Below are 18,711 nucleotides of genomic sequence, written 5' to 3' on the forward strand. Positions count from 1 at the left end.
TGTGTATCTCATGGATGTATTATAGTAAAATCTGGATACAGCTGTGGGGGCAGGGCCTCGTTCATTCCTAGGAGAGCTGCTCAGTGGTGCATGAAGCAGAGAAAGCTCTTTTTCCAGGTTGAGAAATGTGTAAAATACCCGGATCTACTGGCCCATAGAGCATGCATAGTAGAGATTAACGGCAGCCGAAAGCTGCCAAGCGCGGCCGAGTGTGGCTGAGCGGTTAACTCCCACCGGCGAAGCGACCGACTTCCGGATTAGCGCCTCGGCCAGCTCAAATGGTGATCTAAAAAATTTAATCTTGTGGCTTTTTTAGACTTTCCAAATGTTATTGAACCTGATAGTTTACATCCAGACAGGGATAGAAGATGTTTTGCAGGGGTTTTGATGCTCACAAAAAATTATTTACTGATTTACAGATGTCTCTTTCCCCATGTTAGCAAATGGGGAAAAGTCTTTCTGGGCCAGTGTGCATCACGTGACCGACTCAAATGGTGAAATTCCATTTTCGAAAATGTGTAAGCAATAACACAAATTTGTGCTGGAGGGATTATAAACACATTTTTTGTGACTGTCCAAAATTTACTGGAAATGAATTGATACAGAGATGCTTGCCAAAGGTGAAAATATCGTTCATGAATACCAAGCTGACTTATAGTGCTCCATTTTTTTGTACTAATAATGGTGACTGTGCATCAGTCATTGGTGAAAATATGTGGAGTTGAAATAGCTTTCTGGATGTGTTTGTTGGGGAGGCGAGGAGAGACGGGGGGTGCCGTTTGGTACATAGTTTTCTTTTTCTGACCTCATGTGGAAAATATTTGGTTGTGCCTTGTGTTGTTAATGTTTCCTGCTACTTTTTATACAAAAAGAATCACAAGCAAAAAAATATTTGTGGCACCGACCACAAACACCATCGACTCGACGGTACACAAGTTTTCTCCTGTTGCTAGTTGACTCATTCAGATTGCAGCCTCCTCTGTGGTACCTTCAAGATCCTGTAGAAAGTTTGTACATAACATGTTTGAAGCCACAATATTAAGGTGCCAACTAAATAGAATCAGCAGTGAATGAATGAACTGAAGAGAAGGATTTCGGTAGACTGCGGCCAGAAAGATCACTAGGCTGACACTGATATTGATAATTTGGAATTTGAAAAATGAGATCAAGATATATCGGCCCTTAAAAAGAAAAGAATAAAGAAAGCCTAAACAAAATCTTTATACAAATTTTCATGACTCTAAATGGATTCAGGTTGCTGCAACCTCCTTTGGAAGGTCACATAAAATCCCCAAAACTCCCACAATACAGAATTTGAATAATCTTAAACATCTTGTTTGCTGCAAAACTTTCAACCTCTGTAGCAGCAGTGCTAAGTGAAAAGACAGTTAACGTACAGCCCCTCTGCAGTAGATGTTAATAAGTGCTCTATTTCAGAATTTCCGATAATTAGCTTTGCAAGACAACAGTGGCTACTGTTACATGCACACAAATATTCAGCTGTTATTGCCAACATGACAATATTCTCAATTTGATGCAGGTCATATAAATAGCATATTCTGTTTAAATATTCAGAATTAGGCCTTTCTACGATTTCAGCATTTCCTGATGAAGACATGTGGGAAGTGCTGGTATTATTTGGGTTTCAGGAGCATTGTTTAGGCATGTATGCTTCAATTCGAAATATGCTTCTCAACTATTTTTTTTAACTGCAGTTTGCGACACATGGCCTCATGTCTGTTACGGTCGACGCTGTGCGTTGCCATGGATACATCGTACACAAGCCAACATACCAATAGTGTGCAGGTGGGGGTAGAGATGCATGCAAATGAAAATCCCACATTTCTGATTGGAAGGCGATGCACATCTGCCTTTTAAACTTTATAAAAAGACTTATATAACAGTTTTGGATACACGCAAATCACCGACCTTTTCAGGAAGGAAAGAGGGAGCCTGAGCTGGCATGATCCAAGAAGTCTGCCACCGGTAGGAAACTGTTGAAAAATCCTATATTTAAGCAAAGAAGCAAAATGATTTGCTTTTGAATGATTTGGCTCCAGCTGTTCTGCTTCTCCATATTTTTATGTGATAAATGGCATGTTAGTGCACGTTAACTGGAGTATGCACGGCTGTACATATACAGGATTGTTAGTGGAAAATTCATGTTCATTTGCCTTCGTAGAAATATTGTCTTTTTCAGAATAAAAGCAAACACAAAATTGTTTTGTGCATGTAAACATACTCACTGAAGTATCTTGTGGATACATTGTACCATCACCCACACATTGGCTTACATTATAGGAGAGGAGCACTGAACTCCACCTGTGCCTGTACAGCACCATGCATTGTAACAATGGCTTTCCTCAGTACAAACATTCCCAGTACTTGTTGTGTTGAAAGTTAAGTGTTTCACAGTGCAGAAGTCAGATATGATTTAGAGTTCCCAAGTTGACATAAATAAGTGTGTGAGTGTGTGAAGCGTCTGACTCCAGTGACTTCAGTGCATGTATTTGTACAGTACATGAGTAACTGTGAGGGATGTAGTGATGGTGATGCAGATGATGTGTGAAGTCAGTGTCTTTCCTGCAGATGGACAGTGGCTGTAAAACATCATCTCCATGTACTGTTAGCCACATTATAAAAAGGCTTTGGTTTCCATTGTTAATTACACAGATGAGCCAAATTTCATTCATCTCATCTGACACAACATCTCATTTATGTATCCCCGACCTTCTTCTAATTGGACATGAAAGGAGCTCCGAAAGATAATGATCAGTTGCAGACACCCCTGTCCTTCCTGTCATCTGCACAGAGAAATGGTGTGCTGCGCTGCCTCAGTGTGACCTGACAGTTTGAAATATACTGTATCTACATAATGTATTTATTTTGGGCTGGGTCATGCCCTCGATGCAGCAGAGCAAGTGTTGACAGGTATTGATGCTCGGCCGGCTCATCTGCACGTCGGAGGAAATAATTCACCTCTGTGTATTCTCAGTTGAATGTGATGCAGGTGGTGTCAGTTAGTGCAGCCGTATTTCACTCCACTGAGCCAAATTTACTTAGTATGTTAGTACAAAATGTCTTGCTAAATGTTAGAAATTAGCCTGAGATAAGGAAAAGGGATCACATCAAATAATCTTTATCATTCAACATGTCTTTATAGACTAACCAGAGATTTTTATTAGACTATTTCTCACATGGTGAAAACCGACGGACCTCACAGTCAAAGACGTCACAGGAGTGAGAACGATCGCTTCATGCTCCCACACATTTTCCATATGTTCTCGTCCAAGTGGAGACCACAGAGTTCCTGCAGCTGTGTGCATGAAAGCGCTGAGTAGCTGCTAACTCAGGCCAGACTCAGTGGCCTCTGTGAAGACCAGCCATCTCCCACAGTGGGGAAATGTCAGCTGGATGGAATGAGGCAGGCCTGGAAAGAGGGGAGGCCTTGCAGCTCAAGCAGAGCGCACCAGCAGTGTTATAACTTACCCTGGACTGATTTCAGCTGCAGGCCATAACTTTTAAAGGCACAAAATGACATGCTTGGAGCCACAATATTAAGCTGCCAACACAGAAGAATCAGCAGTGCATGAACAAAGTGAAGAGACAGATTTCAGTTGACTGCCAGAAAGATTTCTACCCTGTAATTTCAGTTACACTTGTTTATAAGATACAAAAGATAGTGCACATCATTTTGTAGCCTGTCTCATACTGGATCTCTGATGGTGATACTACAGGGTGGCCAGAGGTCCTTAAAGTAGCAAAATGTCTTAAATACAAATTTAAAAACAAAATTACTTATATTATTACACAATATATTTCTCCCTTTTGAAATGTCTGTTAAACTAATGATTACTACTAACAAACAAATTATTAAATGAACTGCATTGAACTGCAGAATGACTGTAGGTATCATTAACAATAGGAGAGTGAGAGAAAGCGCAGCCGGTATCGTTGTATCAATACTGTTAAAAAAGGAGTATTAAAATAGTTTCAAATATTCAGAATCAATATGTAATTGTAAATCGCTATGTTTGACAACACTACTAAGAGGATAATTTAATATTCCTGATGTACCAAAACAAAATTTAACAGTTATATCTCAAGTGCATAAGTATCTCCCAAAAGAGTGCAAAATAAATCTTAGGGATGTAAGGAAGGTAAGGATTAATCTTTACGGGAAAATGATCCAAAAACAATAGTCCTTTCTCTTCCAGACTCAGCCTGCAATAAAGACAAACATCACTTTTATTTAAAGAGTCTCAAGCCAGAAAGATATCGGAACAGTTGTTTAATGTGTTCAGAGATTTTTAAATATTGCTCCATCAGACTGTTATTTAACAGTTGGAAGCTGAATAGTTCCACAGCAATATTCCAAACAGAAACGGAGAAGTAGCAGGATCACAGTTGGCATGAATGTCATCAGCACCCGAGAGAGGATACAGTCTAATGCAGTGATGTAAACACCAGTAGAGACAAGTTGGCTTACAGATGATATGAGTTGAAACATTCATGGCTTTGTTGTGCTGGACTTTTTTTTGTTGATGTATTTCAGGACAATGTGTATTGCTCATTCTGAACACCTAAGAGGATTCGTTGAGGGGAAAATACATTTTTCCAGTGTCTTCCGGATTTGGCAAGCTTATTTTTTATTGTGAAAATAGTATTGTGTGCATACTTGGAATAATTTCGAATTGAAATTTTCAGGGGGAAAACCTAGTGAATAAGAGCTATGAAATCCATCTTTGTAAAGATTATTAAGTTATTTATAATTAAGTAATCATGGCAAAAGCAGGCAGAGGTAATGGGTTCATTCTAAACTTCTCCCAGAGGCAGATTATATCTACTGCTCAATTGTCTTTCTTTATTTCAGAACACTCTTTGTGCGGGTAATAACCCCTGAACATCTTCACTTTACAACACTGAGTTCACTGGGGCATGCAGCATGAACAAAAGACTCTCCTAGTGCAGTCATTGCGCGTCTTTTATTTTTCTTTGTCTGTTTTAACTGACACTGATAATTTCCCCTCCAGCTTAATAAGACCATTAACTCGACAAATTGGATTGTGTCGACTACAACACGAGACACATGTTCCTTTTGTAGGTTGAATGTTGAGGCAGTGTTTTGAATCTGTTCAGGTGTTCAAATAAGTAGTAATAATGTTATTGGAACAATGAATGTGGAATTCCTTATCTAAAATTAAATAAGATAATACATTTATTAGCCATCACTTTGGCCCTGACTGAAATATCTAATTGGATGTATAGTCTTAAGATTCTGTACAAACAGTTGTGTTCTTTAGAGGATGAAGGCACTCTAGGCACTGCTACCCTCATTGTTTTAACACAAAGCTAGTTGAAAATTGGCAAAGTATCCCTTTAATGTAAATAATAGTATGTTAATCTGCAATTTTGAAACCAGCCTTTGTCTGTTCCAATAGAACCAGCATATATTGTACAATTTTAGCCTGTTATAGACCTGATTTTTGAGCCGACTGACTCATTTTAGAGTCGGGCCAAATTTCAGCTTCATGGGGGTACTTTGCAGTGCAGTGTACTGGGGGGAGCAAGGACCTATCATCTGCTCCCGAATGGCTGTTGGACAGTTGGATGAATTTCTGACATTTCAGAAACTTAGGTCGAAGCAAACGTTGTTGAAGCAGAGCCATCAGTCAATTTCCCAATGTCAGTGCCTTTTTTTCTCCCTGTGCCTGTGCAAAGTCGCCAATAGAGCATCTGGGAATGCCATGGCAACATGTCAGTGGATGGAAAATGTGGAGGCCAGGCTTCACAACAAGAAATATTAGCATAGCTAATGTTAGCTATTCATTTAACAATAGCAAAAGTAGCTTGCTGTTCTCCAGGTCTTCCAAGCTACACAGGATGGCACAGATTATCAAGGTAGCACACATCTGCCCTGTTAGCATTGTTGCTAATACCTGCCTGGGAGCTGTCAAACTAATCTTTATTGACAATTGCCAGGACGTTCCACAGGGACTGATGGGCTGTTTTTTATACCAACAGGTTGTGAGCTGACAATTGGACCTTGCGGTGTGAGCACATTAATCATGAGCTTTGCCTTTACTATGCAGACAATTACTCACACAGTATGAGTCAGAATTAATATTTCTAAAAAATGTACAGTGTATGCCCAGCTTTAAAGTGTTACTTTGAACTTTCACAAAAACTACAAATTGATCTCCATAGAAAGTCTGAAGTAACTTCACAGAAGTGTGAACCTTAGTGCAACATTAGTGTGAACGTTAGTGTGGTACAGCTGAGTCAAGTTCCATGAAATGCAGCTAACTGCTGGACTTACGTAATACATTTATAATCTAAATTATGTATGTCTGCTGTATGAAAGATGAAAGCAGCCCTGTAATCCCACTCATCACTCTGACATTAACCGCAGTGCAGAATGACTGATCACTGATCTTATTAAGATTATCGCGTCCCGTGGCTGATGAAGCTCTGACTCAACGCAGCCAAACATAGTTGTTAACAAAGGGTCACATACAGTACGCATCATTCACCAGTGTCACTATAATCCTTAAACTAATGCCTGCAAGTGCAGGCCTCTAATCTGTAAAGCGCACAAGCTCATTAGAGCTACCACACAGAGACAACAAAGGGCAGCGATCCCCATGCACAGTTTGCTGTCTGTGGTTTTGGTCGAAGCCGCTCTTCCAGTAGTAACTGTAATCAGAAGCTCCCAGCAGATGGGCTGGCAAGGCCCGGGAGGGACCTGAGAGGGATTGTGATGCCTTAGGAGCCATATTAGTTCATGTTTGTGTGAGCTGTGACATCTCTGGTCTGCTCAGTGTCTGCAGATGGCCTGTAGCTGACTCAGAGTCAGACCGATGAGGATGTAGCATCACATTTGAGGATTCACGGCTCTCCATCTTTTTGTCTTTTATTCTTTGCCTTTTCCACAGTTGTGGCTGTCGACATCAGTTTTTTTGTGCTCTGGGTTTCTTTTAAATACAGAGGGGATAAGGCAATGGGCATTTTGGCAAAATATGTCCCACAAAATTTAAGAAATGTTACCCAAAAATTAGTTTAAAAACGAGAGGATGATTATTAGGAAATAATTTGATATAAATAGGGAAGAAATGCAGAAAACTGTTTAGAATTCTAATGTTTTTATATTTAAAATTTAGTACAGTACATGAGTAAATCTCCTTTCCACCACTGGATACTTGATGCGCAACTCTCTCCTCACTGCCAATGTTTTGTCATTTGAGAGTGTTTGATTTATTCTACAGTTAAATCATGTACTACTATGATTACGACCAGCTGTAATTATGAAACAAACTGTTGGCAGATAAAGTTCCATACAAGTGTCTTGCAAGTGTCACAAGTTTATAGTGGGTCATTAAAAACTAATGAGGTCATCTAAGAAGTAGCCTCTCGCTGTTTTGCTGTGTTTATGAGATACTGATATTTTGTTGGTAATAAATCTGGTGACCCGCACTGGAAAAACCACACAATCTATGAGTCTGAGAGAAACAGATATGGTTCAGTGTCATCTTGGACTATAACCTCATTAATATGTTGTATATGGTTTGTAGGTTTAAGTCTTTGAAACCTGGGCAAACCAGTTTGATTTTTTTTCAAAATCATGTGAGCAACTTCAAGAGAAATGACACTAAAATTGGCAATAAATTCATAAAAAGTTACAAAAACCCCTCCCCTGAAAATTAGCCAAAACAAAAACAAACGTTTGAAAAAGTGCTAAAAAATTCCAAATATATACACACATGCACGCACGCACGCACGCACGCAAGCACGCACGCACGCACGCACGCATGCATATATATATATATATATATATATATATATATATATATATATTTTTTTTTTCTGTAATTTATTTTAAATATATAATTCATGTAACTCTTTCAGTTTTTTTGGTCACCTTTTGGTCACCAATTTCTTGCCTTTGTGCCCTTTTCCATGTTTTTGAAGAGAATTAAATCTTTTTGCTCAGATTTCAAAGGTTTAAATGCTTTTGAAAGGTGCCTGAATGTAGCACAAGAAAAACTGATGTCCATCTAGGTTTCAAAGGGTTAAGAATTGAAATTAGCAATAACAGTGCCTGTAAATATTCAATCCCTTTGCAAGTTTTTATATTTTATTGCTTTACACTGTAGAATATATGTATAGTATACTAATTGTGTTTTTTCAACCAAACAGATATTTACGAAATGATCCTAAGTTGATTAATTAATTGTATTACAAGTAAATCTGGATGGCCCACATTCAGGTGACAATGCTGTGGAAAACTCAAAGCAAATCCAACACACTTAAAATTTTAAACTGAATTTGATAGAACAAGTTGAATCATTACAAAATTACATCAGTTTGTCTTCTCAAATTCACTCAACAGCTCCAAACAAAAACCTTCACCACTTACCAATCCAAATATAACGTACTATTTATACTATTCAGTATTTTTGACTACTTTTCCAATAACAATCATTTTGACCTTATTCTCAGGTCAGACTCTTCCTTACTCTTTAACTAGAAAAGATCAAACAGCACATTTACCTCCTACTTTAAAGCTTTGAGAAAACACCCAGTAATCGTAGAGCTTCATAATTAAACATTATGTGGGTTACTATGTAAATTTTTCATCGTAATCCATGTCTACACAAAAAAATGACTCTTTCATTGCACAAGTCTTTCAACATTTCCCACATTGTTACATATAACATAGTATTTTGAACATATAAACAAATAAAATTGTTTGGCACGTTTTGTCAGTTTTTTTTGTGAGCGTGTCGAGTAAGAAAAAAGCCAAAGTCAACTTTTGCCGCAATTGATGTTTGAGAAAATAAAACATTTGATGACCTCATGGTTTTAAGTAAACAGTTAAACCCAAACTAACCATGGGCCATTGAGCTGTATGATTATAACCCTGTCCAAAGGTCAGACTGGAGACACTTTGCTTTTCTTTGTGCCGCTTTCAGCCTGTTAAGATGACAAAGGACAGGACAAAATAACACGTCAGTGCAACTCTATGAACAACATGACACAACTATAATTTCAAAAAAGGTGTATAAACTTTGTAAACTACCAAAAAAATGCGAAATGTTAGGCAAGTTTTCAAAGCACATAGATGAAAAAAATATTTCAGTGCATGAATATAGAATCCCATCCCATCCCATGCAGTCTCTTGAAGAAGAAATGGAGAGTCTCACACACCAGTTCATTAAATTGAATAACTTGTGATTTGAATGGCTGTTATTCCCTTCAAGTGAAGTATTGTTATTTTGCTGATTTTTTTTTCTATCATTCAACTTTTTGGTCAAGGGAAATGTTATAAAATAGTGAAAAATGTCCAAGATTTTTCGAAGATTTTTGTTTTTTTTTCAAATAGTGAGTTATAGTAAAAAATGAGAAGCAGAAGGGGAATTAGTTGACATTTTTGTATGGAAAATGACTCAAACCATTAGTTGGGAGTTAGAATAGATCATACGCTGTCAAAACCCCGGACCAATTCTAAAAAAACCTTTCCAGGTACTTTCATATGAAAATTTGAAAACCGCAAAAATTCACATTTGAATAGCTGAAACTAGTGAAGCTTTGGCATATTTGATTAAGAAAGGATGAAAAGAATTAGAGATGAACAACTGTTGATTGGCTAGTAGACTCTACTAAACTTAAGCCATAAAGGACAAAGACTTTTTTGGAAGGGTTGTTTTTGGAGTTATGTTTTCTTACTGTGGTCCACATTATTTCACTGGCCTCTATTCTCTCTGTATCTTGGTGTGAATCAAGATGAAACCAGTAAATCTTTGGCAATTTTGGTTAAGAAATAATGCAAACAATTAAAGATTCAACAACTGTTGAACGGCCAATAGAATCTACTCACCTTGAACCAAAAAGGTATAAGAGTTTTTTTTATTTTTTTTGGAGGGTTGTTTTTGGTTTATTTGTGTGGTTCATAAAGTGTTGTTAAACTTTGCAAAAAAAAGTCTCTGTTGTAGTTATAAATATGTTTATACTGTAATCCACAGTGTTTCACTGGATTTGATTATCTCTGTATCTTGTAACGAATCAAAGCTCAGGATAAGGACCTGAACTTTTAAGTTGAGGAAGATCTGTATCTATAACACCTACTTTGTTAAACCAACACAGGTGTTTGAGATTATGGGATGGTTTCGGTCTGAGCCATACGCATGGCAGATTTACTCAGAAATGTGTTTGACTTTTATATTCTTTTACCTGTATTACCTCACATTTTAGCCATGCCAGTGTTGGGGTTGTATGAATTGCAAGACTGAAGTAACTTAACGATTTGTTGGGCTCAAAATTTAATGAGACATTTATGTTCCCCAGAGGATTAATTTTACTGACACTGGTCAGTAGAAGTCATCCCTTCATATTACCCTATTTTGAGCCAGATGTCCTGAACGTGTCTTTTGACTGGTGCATCACGTTTGTAATTGCATTGCCCTGTATTTGAGGTTCCTTGTGATTATCACTGTTACCATCTACATCACTGACACAAAAGTGCTAGATTTACAGCAATCTGTAAAATTATGTGCAATACCAGCAATCCTGCACTGAAATTCAGGCCCCACCTTCAGAGACATTTGTAACTGAAACTATGAGTGAGAGTCAGAATGACCTACGCCATCCATCAGAATGACCTACCAAATTCACATTTGTGTTATGAGTAAAATGTCTTGACAACCATTTGATGAATTGCCATCAAATTTGGTAAACATTTGTATTCCTCATAGGAAAACTTGCAATAGAATTGGTGAAGCCTTAACATCGTATGCAGCGCCATCATCAAGTCAAATGTGTGATTTCTCCAACACTTTATGGCCATGTCCCTGCAAAACTGACATTTCCATCAGCTTCAGCTGTACTTTGTATTCAGTACTTATTGGGCATAAATGGCATGTTAACAGGCTACGGTGAACATGGCAAACATACGTGCTAAATATCAGCATGTAAACATTGTCATTGTGAGCCTAGCTTGGCAGACTAGTCTTGTTAAGTGGCAGACACGGTTACATAAGTGTTTTTGTTCCAGCGGTGTTCTTCAGATTGTCTTGTAATCATATCTGCCATTTTGTTTACAGCTGCAGTAGCAATAGCTTGCAAATGTTCTATGTCTTGAGCGTGAGCCACATGCATTGTATTGCAGCGTGAAGTACATGTGAAACACATGTGGAGCCCTAAATTGAAGGGGGGTCAGTGTGACCTATTTACGTGGTTGTGCACACATTATCTCATTCTTCTGGGCAGAACCCCGGGGTCTTCTGACGCCTAGGACAAGATTTGATTTAAAGAATGGTGACACATTTTATGAGTTTATCCCCTTTCGCTGAGAATGGACCCTCTTCACCACCTACTTGAACTCTGTTTCAGACAGGAATATGTTTCCTGTGTTGCATTACAAGATCTTAAACTACAGACACTTATTGTGTTTGTGACCTAGTTTACCTGACCCGACCAACCGACCAATGGAAAGTGACAAAGCTACTTATCTGTGTTGTGCTGTTCGATTAGTCAGGATTTATTTTTTTTAGTTTGATTCTACTTCTCTTTGTCAGTTTATAAACACAAGACCGGACCTTACATTTTGATTGTAAGGGTTCTTTTCTCTTTAATAATGCAGAAATCTTTATTAAAATCCTTCTACCTTTATTATTATCATAAACAGTTAGGCAGAGAATTACTTATCTGCTTTGGTAATGGATTGTCATTTTTCAGGCAAAAAAATGCAAAACATTGTGAGGACTTGCAGCCTTCCATTGTCTTAAGTGATGGAAAACTGAATATATTTAGGATTTACAGTAGGGTTGAGCGACATATTTAGGTTAACTTTTAGGTTTAGGCAACAAAAGCACATGGTCAGGATTAGAAAAGTCACCATAGTTTAGCTAAAATAGATATGGTCGTTACGAATGTATTGTAATGTCACGTGACATTTTTCACTAGTGTAGTATGCCACACAAATGAGCACACACCGATGTTATTAGAAAAAGTTGGTTGACTTTTGGTTTGTTTACCCATTCACCTTCCCTCTGTATGCAGACTTTCTTGCTTTTTATACAGCGGTAGTTGGGAGGAAGACAGGTTTGACATTTGAGTTAAAAACAGAAGACTCAAAACAATAAAATGGAAGGAGATGAGACATTGTCTCTTTCCCCTAAAAAGACTTAAACATACATACAAAAGTTGTCAGCTCTGAAATACACTGAAGGTAAAACCTCTAACACTATTGTATGAACAATCCAAGTGTAAATGTACAGTAACTTCCTGTTGGTCCATTCGGTTTGACACAATGTTTTGATATTAATTGAAAGATATGCAATATGCATGAAAGTTAGATGGATTCCCCCAAAACCACAAAGAACTGATGCTGCAAAAGTCATTAGGTTTACAGTTGGTTGATTAATGAAGTTTTTTTTTTTTTCAACTTTCTTTATTGAGTTTTCAAAATATACAGTTGCACAAAATAATATAGAAATCAGCATATGTAGCAAGATCCCACCCTGATATACTACTTCTGCCAAAAATAAAATAAAGCAGTGATAGCAAAGCTAACAAAAGATTACACAAGCAATGCACAACCTGATGAGTAAATGAAGGAAAACAGATTATGAAAGTTTATTTAAATATATATCCCCAAAAAAGAAAAAAAGAGAGAAAAACTAAAGTAAAACTAAGTAAAAACTAAACACTAACTGTTAAGTTATCTTTAAGCAAAAATCTTCCCAGTTTTGAAGATCTCCTACTTTCTTAATATTATGTGACAAAACAGTGTTTGGCACTGTTGGTAAGACAAAACAAGCAATTTGAAAATATTACCTTGAGTTTTAGGAAATTGTGATTTCCTAACATTTCTTTACAACTTCCAGACATTTATAAACCAAATGATTTCTCAATTAAACAAAAAACATCAGCACATTAATTAATTTGTGTACATATTGTATTGGGGATATGTTGTTGTAATAAAGTTTATTATTATTATTATTATAATAACAGGCCTACACATTAGTTGCCTAATCTGAAAGATCCCACTCAATCTAAGGCTGTTTGACACTTTGCATCCACAACAAATGGTAAACAAACCTGTTGTGAACGTCTTAACCAGCCTCACTTTAAAGATTTAAGCCTTATCCTCGTCTAATCACATTAAGATTAAACTGTGGCGGCTGCGTCCGTATGTTGACATGCAGCCTGCTTCCCCTTTTCGTCTCGCAGTTGAACATTCAGGCTGGGAACAACTGAAATGACAGACTCCTTTACAGCTTGCTTTCATTTTAATCCAACATGGCTGGATGCTAACAGTTACGAATCTGTTTCCTGCTCATCCCATCTGTTAAATGTATGAAAATGGAAGTGTGTCTGCGCAAGAAATGACTGTGTCTGAGCGAGGAAACATTTCCTGCAGGAATTGGCTTTGCATTTAAACATCGACTTTTTAGTCTCTTTTATTCATGCATCATCAGCTGGATGATTACTGTTCAATCAGGGAACGTGGCACAGATTTATTCAATTAAGAGCGCTTTGCATGCATGGTAAAAATTTGTTTTCTGTAGATATCCATCACTGTGACGGCGCTGCAGATAGATTCACACTGTGAGGGATCAGAGCTAAGTATGGAAATAAAGTGTAGTGATGATGAATGATCGAGGAGGGGATGTCCTCAGATATAACATCTTTGAGTAAATTGAGCTTAGATTATTCTGTATTTCTCTAGGAGACAATCATAAATCATTATTGCAAAGTTAATATGTTTGAAGCGTCTGCCTGGTGTCTACACTGTGACTTCACTCTCCTCTCATTCCCCAGCTTTCCCCTCTAATTTTCCTGCACAACCACAAGCACCGCTCGTTCTGTCATGACTCCCAGTAACACTGGCATCTCATTTAAAGGCAGCAGCCCAGCTCCGCATCCATTAGTTACAGCAGAGGGAGGGAAGACAGGCTATGGAGGGAGGGAAAATGACAGCTATTTAAGGGTTGGAGTTGAAGCAAATGGGGGTCTGACCTAAACTACTCCTCACACTTTAAAAGACATTTACTCCCACTCTCCCCCTCTCTCTCTCTCTCTCTCTCTCTCTCTCTCTCTCTCTCTCTCGCTGTCTGTGTGTGATTTTGACTCACTCTCTGTCAGTGAAGGAGCTGAACTCCAGTCTGAGCTGCGAACGGTGAGGGGAGATAAAAAAGCTTGCTGAGGGAGGACTGACAGACAGACAGACGGAGCTGCCACCTTGCTGGAGAGGCTGCAAGACGGAGCAAAGCATCGTTTTTCTTGGCTTCAGTGAAGGTGTGAAGACTCGGAGGAGCGCCTCATCTTACCTGCACGAGCTTGTGACAACCAAATTGCACTAGTACAGGTAAGAAGATTTTTTTGTGTATTTCTGAGAAAAAAATTCAGTGCATTTCATGTGGTAAAAGTCAATTTTCCTGACTTTTTTATGACTTTTTCTTGAATTATTGTACTCAAAATAGAGGTGTATATATAGTGGTACCGAGCTTTCTCTTCTTCTTACCTCTTTTTAGCAGTAGATTTCTCTCTAGCGTAGGTCATTCCAACAGCAGAAGACATTCATTATAGCTTATTGGAAGTGCATTCTTGGTGTATGCTGCAACTTCTTCCTCAGTCAAACTCACATAGCAGCCAATGCAGGATCAGAGATGATGATGAGTGCTAAGGGAGTGAACATGTGGAAGCTTTGATCGTCTTAGCAAAGAAAAGGGCCAGCAGCCAGCAACGCCTCATGCCAAAAAAAAATTCTCTCAAATTTTTTGTCAGGTTGTACATCAAAACTTCTAAAAATAAAAACTGCCCATCTGCAAGTGTGTTTGTGCATGAGGAGTGAGTGTATCCAGTATCCCTGTGCCTGGTGCAGCCTGATGATTCATCACGTTACCTTCGGCAATGCAATTCAGTTTTCATTGTGTGTCATTTTTCCATCATGGAGATTAAATTAAAGGGAAAAGTGGGTGGCAGGATTTGCCAGTGTAGGCAAGGAGGGAAAAAAAGTAGCTCATCCATTCAGTCCATTTGCTCTGCCTAATTGAAACTCAGGTCTGGCTTACGGTGGTTTTAACTTTGGAATGGTTCAGGGGAGGAAGATGGTAATCATTTAGTTTCTCTGATGCATGTAGAACTTTTTGTTTGATCCCACGACTCATATCAGCATGCACATCATGTCCTGTCCACAGCTGTTCAGTGTGGGATGTTTCACAGCTTCTCTTGCTGTGTGTCTGTGCCACACGGTGGGAAAAATATCTCAGTGACTACGTTAATGCACAGAAAATATTCCGGTTTTTGCCCTTTTTTCCAAAAAATGCAAATATTCCTGCCAAGCTGTTTACATAGATAATGATAATTAATATTCTACTAATATTCTCGTTTACCTGCAACTGTGCATACTCCGATCAAAGTGACCTAACATTAGACTTTCCTATATTTTGACAGAAAAAAACATCTGGAGTCACTTGTCAATTTGCTAATTTGCATATGAATTAGTTTTTTTGTTTTTTTTCAAAGTTTTATACTTGCAGTGGACTTGTTGGACCTTGCAAACACAGCCTTGCTATTTTTATTCCTTCAACCATCTTCTAGAGAAGGTCAATGTTGCGATATTTAGACATTTCTAAAGACCAGTTGATATCCAAGTCTTTCATAATATTTAAAAATAGGTGTGTTTCTCCTTTTGATGAGAAATGTCGGCTTTTCTTTTGGGCATGCATCTCTACATCAGCCTTGCAAATTGTTGGTGAGATGGTTTATGTACAACATATCCAGGACAACGCAAAGACTCGACTGTAAACAGAACATGCTATTTACATGACCCATATCAAATTCCAAATATTGTAATTTTTTTTACTTTATTGAGATGTTTAGATGGCTAATGAAAATGAATATTCCGCTAATTATCCAGTTCACAAGCAGCCATGCATTGCTTTAGTTATGACGCCATTCTGTGCTTGGTCGATGCCCTAACATGTCAGTTATCATATCAGAATATAAACAAGTGCAACAGCTGCGGGTACATTTGTGTGTCATTTTCCTTTTCTGTGTCAAAATAGAATTTTTTTGTAAGTTTTCCTGCCGGTAACAGACTTGTTGGACCATGCAAACACAGCCTCAAGGTCTGCATTGTTATTTGTGCATATCTAAAAACCTGTTGATATCCAAGTAGGGGTGGGCAATATATATCAGATGTATCATGGCTTGTTCCACATTGGATATATAAAATGACTATCTCAAATATCAAGTATAAATTGTCATAATCTTTTTTCTTTTTTTTTCTGCCAGCAGCAGTAGACTCTCTCTCTCTCTCTAACTGCTCTCTGCCTCACACACACAAAAAGCAGGGCTTTTGCAGAGCTCCAGACTCCGACTATTTAGTCACCAGGGAGCACCAATGCGACTTGAAAATACTACTAATATATGAACTGGAGAGCTGAGAGTTTGTTTCCAGCTTACAGTCAATAAAGCATATTTACGGGCACTTTTGTGTGGAGTTTGCACGTTCTCTTCACGTTAGCATGGGTTTTCTCCTGGATATCAGGCTTCCTGCCACAGTACAAAGGCATGCAAATTAGTTTGATTGGTGACCAATGCCAAATTGGGGCCCTGATTTATGCAAGGGAGACATGAAGTAGGAGCGCTACTTCAGGTACATGTCAGCATAGCTTTAATTTACTATTTTTAGCTCCACCACCCATACCTACTTTATTTACTAACATTAAACCTGCTTAATATCAGTATATTGCACATGTCTTTATAAGAAAATGCTGCATTTTTAATAAGGCCTGATTCAGAATGTCTCAAGCAAAAGACCTGGCATGCTTGACTCCATTGTCTTGTGAGTATGATTACCTGAAAATCACAAAATATCATTGTTATGCAGTTTACATGACCTATTTCAAATCAAGAATTTTGTCTGAATAATAGTGGAATATTAGTGTGCATATAGATGTTGTCAATGAAACAAGCCTCTGTCAGAGGTGACAGCTGATTTAGTAGCTGGAGCTCCCCTCGGGCTCGTCCTCCACTGTCTCCCTCTGTGTGATCTCCACACAAAGAGCCAGGGGTTGACCATAACTCAGCATCACATGTCTTTGCATTTCATTCAGCTTCTGTGGCCAGAGTGACACTGACGGTTAAAGGGGAACTGTGACAGCAAATTTTTGTCCAATGATCCAGGCATCTCTTTCTCCTAAATCAGAGAAATGCATTAGCTCATGGTTTACATCCTCCTGCAGCACATAATACTCAAATACCTGTATATGATTATATAAGCGTGCAGGGTGTGTATTAGCTCAAACTGGGTCAGTGTTTGCTCTTTAACATTGTAAATCTGCCAGAGTGTCTAGAATCAGGTGTGTTGGTTGTGAGGGGGACTGTGCACAGATGGCTGTTCTAAGAAGTTAAATTCTTAGCTTATTAAAATTTGCTTTTATTTGCTTGGTCATTAAGGAGTAGAGGAACATTTTCTAGTATCCTACACAGCTTCCAATGCACAAGGATACAGAGAATAAAAAAATTAAAACTAGCAACTAGCAAACTGTGCCAGTATCGATTGATCTATGGTCTATTTTTTCGGCATGTTAAAGGGTCCCTGTGGAATTTTAAACCTCTAGAAGTAGTTTGGGGCTATTTTTCTACGAGGGGATCTTCATTTTGGTTCTCATTTAGGTAATGCGATACACAGTTCTGCCATTGGTGACACATTATTCCACTAATCAACAGGTGGCGGTAACACACCAAAGTATGCCCCGATGTGCCAACAAAGACTGAAACTAGTAAACATACTTGTGAACAATTTTGGATTTTAAAAACTTCTTCACAGATATTTAATAAAGAAGAAAATACCACACAGGCCACCTTTTTATCAATCATTTTGCCAATAAAATGTAATAAAATACATACGCCAGTGTGACATACTCTTATATTCTTGATTTGTGTAACCAACCAATGATATTCGGTTTACTAACACATATGATGGGGAAAATCAGCAAATTATCACACTTTGGAAGCACAAACCATTAGATGTTGGGGATAATTGCTTAAAAAAGTGCCTGGAAAAAGTAATTGATTATGAAAGTGGTTATGTTTTTGTTTGATCCATTAATCATTTCTGCTCCAAAAAAAGAAAAAACTATATATATATATTTTAATGAATCTTTAGCTTTTTTTTCTTGATTGAGGAGAGACCCTGTGACTGCAAATTGAAACTGAAGTCTGCATCCTGCTCAGACTCACACGGGAACACATAAAGCTCAGGTTTATTATTCTTAAAGGACCACTTCAGGATATGTGTGCCGCAGTGGGAAAATTTGCAATCTGCTAATGGGGTGTTGCATTTTCTGTTATTCTATCGGCTACAGTAACTAGTCCAATTAACTTTTCTTGAGATGATTCCCAGCTGTTCCAGATGCTATGACGATCAGACTTTACCAAATTATTTTAAAAAAAGCTAAAATAACCCAGATGAATAAACAAGCAGATGCACGCTGACCAGAGTCCGGACACGTTGCTGTAAGACACTGATGTTTTCCATCAGAAGTGTGTCCAGACGTGCTGCACTCGTATTGTTCTCATGAATGTGAAATGAAGACGGTGCTGTCTGTGTCTTGTCACCAGAAACTGGCTGATTGCACAGACAGACTCTATAAATTAAACATTAAATAACACATGAAGTGGTACTTTCAGTTTTGCTGA

The 18,711-nt window shown here is 38.1% G+C and overlaps 1 protein-coding gene across 3 annotated transcripts in view; it reads left to right on the forward strand.

Annotated features, from left to right (window-relative positions):
• The window catches only part of LOC121959790 (tenascin), a 67,854-nt gene that overhangs the window by 9,700 nt on the left and 39,443 nt on the right, over positions 1-18,711 (forward strand). The window contains exon 2 of one of the 3 annotated variants that reach the window (XM_088070804.1): positions 14,146-14,368. The gene's annotated coding sequence lies outside the window, so the exon portion shown is untranslated. Of the gene's footprint in view, positions 1-14,022; positions 14,369-18,711 lie in introns of those variants that run through there. The other 2 variants (XM_042509279.2, XM_088070805.1) reach the window with 2 other exon arrangements.

Source organism: Plectropomus leopardus, chromosome 20, assembly GCF_026936395.1.
Source record: "Plectropomus leopardus strain MGB_pleo_1.0 chromosome 20, ASM2693639v1, whole genome shotgun sequence".
NCBI lineage: Eukaryota > Metazoa > Chordata > Actinopteri > Perciformes > Serranidae > Plectropomus > Plectropomus leopardus.